The sequence below is a fragment of the Mastomys coucha genome, unplaced genomic scaffold, assembly GCF_008632895.1.
Source record: "Mastomys coucha isolate ucsf_1 unplaced genomic scaffold, UCSF_Mcou_1 pScaffold6, whole genome shotgun sequence".
Taxonomy (NCBI): Eukaryota; Metazoa; Chordata; class Mammalia; order Rodentia; family Muridae; genus Mastomys; species Mastomys coucha.
In genome coordinates this window covers 54988482-54994337 of record NW_022196912.1, presented here as the reverse complement: position 1 = coordinate 54994337, position 5856 = coordinate 54988482, and positions in this window count along the sequence as shown.

Below are 5856 nucleotides of genomic sequence, written 5' to 3'. Positions count from 1 at the left end.
GGGCTATAAATTACGTAGGATATATTTGTTCTAGAAGGACACAGTGCTCATTTACAGACAATGGAAAAAAAATAAATACCAGAAAAGAAAAAAAAATCAAAGAATCATAGATTAGTGGCCTATGTGTAAAAGCATTTTTAGAAGCCAACACTATGAAATTAGTTGACATTAAAATAGTAGCAAAATAATTTTTGTGCCATTAAATTTATCTACAATGGAACATTATTGATTAACGTCCGAGATGATGTTTCTAATGATGCAAAATCTGTACCACAATCTGCACTAGCAAGAAAACCCTATAGTTTAGCAGGTGAAGACACACAAAGTAAAAGTCCTTTATAGATATTGTACGGGTCTCTCACAGTCCCTGGTGTGACCAATACCTGCTAGAATCCAATTGCCACATAACAAAACATTCACATCTACATTGTCTATCTATTTCTGTTAGTCTGCCATTTTCACCAACAGAACTGACTTCTATACACTTCATAGCACTTCAACTAATTTTGAATTAATTTAGATTTGTTGAAATAATTAGTTGAACTATTTTTTTTAACCTGACATACATTTCTAGGGCAAAATCACAATATATACTGTTGGGCAGTTTGGTGTATTTAACTCTTAATATCTTAAAACATAGAAATATTCAAAAAAGCTTGGTCTGGTAGCACATATCTATAATCCCAAAACTTGAGAACTGGAGCAAGACAATAAGGAATTCCAGGTCAGCCTTCGATACATCTTGAGGTTGATGTCAATCATATTAATAAATGAGACCTTGTTTCAAAAGAAGAAAGAGGAAAAGAAGAACCTAGTTCAGAAAAATGTGCTGTGGATTTACCCAATATATTAGTGAATATTGATTATCAAGTAGATAGTATACAAAAGGAGATCAGGCTCTTAGCATGCCTGTGAGGGATTACCTGGGTTAAGATGATTTAGAAAGACCCATCTTAACCATGGTAGGCTCCATTCAATGAAGTGGGATCCCGACCTGAAAGAAATAGAGAAACCAAGTTGAACATAAGCATACATCATCATCTTACAGCTACTCTAAACAAACTACCCTAATAGCAAAATGTGTTCTACAAAGCTAGCTAGGATCCTTGCTTTGATTTCTAATACCCAGCTCTGCTCTAGTGAGTGTTTTTCCTTAATGCAATGAGTATTATGGATCCTATATAGAGAAATACCAAAGGGTATTTCTAAATGAATGCCATTATATGTTTTTAGATATATGACCTTGGCAGCTGATATAGCCTTGGTTATCCATACACTAAACTGCTAGATAATGTAAGGTATACTGTATAGACATGTGAGACATGAGCAGGCTCCAAGAAAGGCAAAAGTTGAAGAAGACATGAGAATTGCTTGCTCTGTGCTACATTGCATACTTTACACACAGTCCATCAGAAAAGAGATTATGCCTTTCTATATGTTTAGAGATGGTATAGATAATTCAACACTATAAAATACTGATAGAAAAATAAATCCTAGGAGTCTAATTTTGGTAGAAAAACTGAGAAAAAAATACTTATATAGCCTCTGGATGCTGTGAAACTATGAGTAATAATAAAATTAAACCAGAAAACTACCATGAAACTAACAAATTCAAATAAAACACAGTGACAACACTCCAAGAAAAATCACAAGCATGGGTGCCCTCATATTACAGAGTATCCAGTCTTCAAAAGCAAAACAAACAAAACAAAACAAAATAATACTTTGAGCTATACCACTAGTGATGCATATCATATACCCTGGAGAAATAAGTGGACCAAGGTGGTAGATTTACTAGACAAATCTTTGGAAACCATTGAAAAAAATCTGGAATTTAAAAGTACAAAATATTGATACATATAATTTACTATATGAGATAAAGACCCTTAGTATGTGTTTAATCATATGTATTCCTCCCACATCTCCTCCAAGATCTACTGCCTTCTTTATACACCAAACCTTGTGACATCTTTGTTTTGTTACTCCGTGAAGACTAATTTGTACTACCCATGTTTATATTCACATAAGTACATTAGTGGAGAATATACAGAGAAAAATAAAAAGGTTATGTGTTAGTTCATAAGCAGCTAGATTCAAATATATGCATAGCAAGATTCATCTGTATATTGAGTTATTTAAAGTGTTTACTTCTAGGTAATAGATACTTGTTTTCTTTTTACTCTATTTTATGTTTTAAACTTTTCTTTTTTTATTTTACTGATAAATATCTGCATCTAACTCTTTCAGCTGCTTGCTGGGTCTTTTGGAGGGCAGTCATGATAGGTCCATTTTTGTGAGCACTCTGTAGCCTCTGTAATAGTGTGAGGCCTTAGGACCTCCCCTTGAGCTAGAACCCACTTGGGTCTGTCGCTGGACCTTCTTTTCCTCAGGCTCCTCTCCATTTCCACACTTGTAATTCTTTCAGACAGGAACAATTATGAGTCAGAGATGTGACTGTGAGATGGCAACACCATCCCTCGCTTGATGCCCTGTCTTCCTGCTGGAGGTGGGCTCTATAAGTTCCCTCTCCCTACTGTAGGGCATTTCATCTAAGGTCCCTCCCTTTGATTCCTGAGTCTTTTACTTCCCAGGTCTCTGGTGCATTCCAGAGGGGGTCTCCCCAACCTACTTTTTCCTGAGGTTGCCTGTTTCGATTCTTTCTGCAGGCCCTCAGGGCTTCAGTCCTTTTCCTTCACCCAATACCAGATCAGGTTCAGCTCTCCCACCTACTCCACCCTTCCCATCCACTTTCCCACCCAGGTTCTTCCCTCCCTCCCTCCCCACTTGTGATTGCTTTCTTCTCTCTCCCAAGTAGGACTGAAGTGTCCTCACTTGGGCATTTCTGCTTGTTGACATTTTTGAGTTATGTGGACTATATCTTGGGTATTCGGTCCTTTTTATTTTTTCTAATATCCATGCATTAGTGAGTACATACCATGCACTTTCATCTGAGTTACCTCACTCAGGATATTTTCTAGTTCCATCCATTTGCCTGCAAAACTCAGGTTGTCCTCATTCTTAATAGCTGAATAGTATTCCTTTTGTAAATGAACCACAGTTTCTGTATTCATTCTTCTGTCATGGGATATCTAGGTTGTTTCCAGCTTCTGGCTATCACAAATAAGGCCACTATGAACATAGTGGAACACTTGCCCTTGTGGCATGGTAGGGCATCTTTTGGGTATATATCCAAGAGTGATATAGCTGGGTCATGACTGCTTCTATTTCTTTAGGAGTTATTGGACTGTTTAGATGGTATATCTGATCTTGATTTAACTTTGGTATTTGGTATCTGTCTAAAAAATTGTCCATTTCATCCAGACTTTCCAGTTATGTTGAGTATAGGCTTTTGTAGTAGGATCTGATGATTTTTTTGAATTTCCTCATTTTCTGTTATTATATCTCCCTTTTTGTTCCTCATTTTGTTATTTAGGATACTATTTCTGTACCCTCTGTTTAGTCTGGCTAAGGGTTTATCTTTCTTGTTGAATTTCTCAAAGAATCAGCTCCTGGTTTTGCTGATTGTTTATATAGTTCTTTTTGTTTCTACTTGGTTGGTTATAGCCCTGAGTTTGATATTTTCCTGCCATCTTCTCCTCTTGGGTGTATTTGCGTCCTTTTGTTCCAGAGCTTTCAGGTGTGCTGTTAAGCTGGTAGTGTAAGCTCTCTCCAGTTTCTTTTTGGAGGCGCTCAGAGCTGAGTTTTCCTCTTAGCACTGTTTTCATTGTGTCCCATAAATTTGGGTATGTTCTGCCTTCATTTTCATTAAATTCTAAAAAGTCTTTAATTCTTTATTTCTTTCTTGACCAAGTTATCATTTAGTAAGGTGTTGTTCAGCTTTCATGCTTATGTGGGCTTTCTGTTGTTTTTGTCACATGGTGATATGATAGGATGCATGGCATTATTTCAGTCTTCTTGTATCTGTTGAAGCCTGTTTTGTGACTAAATTATATGGTCAATTTTGGAGAAGGTACCATGAAGTGCTGCAAATAAGCTATATTCTTTTGTTTTAGGATGAAATATACTATAGATATCTGTTAAATCCATTTGGTCCATAACTTCTGTTACTTTTACTGTGTTTTTGTTTAGTTTGTGTTTCCCTGATGAGAGTAAGGTGTTGAAGTTTTCCACTATTATTGTATAAGGTGCAATGAGCTTTGAGCTTTAGTAGAGTTTCTTTTATGAATATGGGTACCCTTGCATTTGGAGCATAAATGTTTAGAATTGATAGTTCTTCTTGGTAGTTTTTTCCTTTGGTGAATATGAAGTGTCCTTCCTTATCCTTTTTGATAACTTTTGTTGAAAGTTACTTTTATTCGATATTAGAATGGCTACTCCAGCTTGCTTCTTGGGACCATTTGCTTGGAAAATTGTTTTCCAGACCTTTACTCTGAGGTAATGTCTGTCTTTGACTCTGATGTGCATTTCCTGTATGCAGCAAAATGTTGGGTCCTGTTTATGTATCCAGTCTGTTTTTCTATGTATTTTTATTAAGGAATTGAGTCCATTAAGAGATATTAAGTCCATTAAGTCTATTAAGAGATATTAAGGAATAGTGACTGTTGCTTACTGTTATTTTTGATGTTATTTTTATGATTGTGTGCCTAACTTCTTTTGGGTTTGTTGAAAGATTACATTCTTCCTTTTTCTTGGTTTTCCCTCCTTGTGTTGTATTTTCCATCTATTATTCTCTGTAGGACTGGATTTGTTGAAAGATATTTGTGTAAATTTGTTTTTGTAATGGAATATCTTGGTTTCTCCACCTACAGTAATTTAGAATTTTGCTGGGTATAGTAGCCTGGGCTGGCATTTGTGCTCTCTTAGGGTTTGTATGACATCTGTCCAGGATCTTCTAGCTTTCATAGTCTCTGGTGAGAAGTCTCATGTAATTCTGATATGTCTGCCATTATATGTTCCTTGAACTTTTTCCCTCACTGCTTTTAATATTCTTTGTTTTGCATATTTGGTGTTTTTACCATTATGTGATGGGAGGAATTTCTTTTCTGGTCCAGTCTATTTGGAGTTCTGTAGGCCTCTTGTATGTTTATGGGCATTTCTTTCTTTAGTTTAGGGAAGTTTTCATCTATAATTTTGTTGAAGATATTTACTGGCCCTTTATGTTGGGAATCTTCAGTCTCTTCTATACCTATTATTTTTAGGTTTGGTCTTTTCATTGTATCCTGGATTCCCTGGATGTTTTGGGTTAGGGGCTTTTTGCATTTTGCATTATCTTTGACTGTAGTGTCAATGTTTTCTATGGTATCATCTGCTCCTGAGATTCTCTCTTCTATCTCTTGCATTCTATTCTGTTGGTGATGCTTGTACCTAATACTCTTGATCTCTTGCCTAGATTTTCTATTTCCTAGATAGTCTCCCTTTGTGATTTCTTCATTGCTACTACTTCCATTTTTAGATCCTGGATAGTTTTGTTTAATTCTTTCACCTGTTTGGTTACATTTTCCTGTAATACGTTAAGGGATTTTTGTGTTTTCTCTCTAAGGGCTTCTAGCTGTTTACCTGTGTTCCTCTGCATTTTTTAAAATGAGTTATTTATGTCCTTCTTAAAGTTCTCTATCATCATCATCATCATAAGATGTGATTTTTAAATCAGAGTCTTGTTTTTCTGGTGTGTTGGGATACTCAGGGCTCACTGTAGTGGGAGAACTGGGTTCTGATGATGCCAAATTGCCTTGGTTTCTGTTGCTTATGTTCTTGTCTTTGCCTTGTGCCATCTGGTTATCTTTGGTGTTAGCTGGTCTTGCTCTCTCTGACTGTCTTGTCTTTCCTGCAAGTCTGTGTGTTAGAACTCCTGGGAGACCAGTTTTCTCTGGGAGGAATTTGTATATGGAGAGCTGT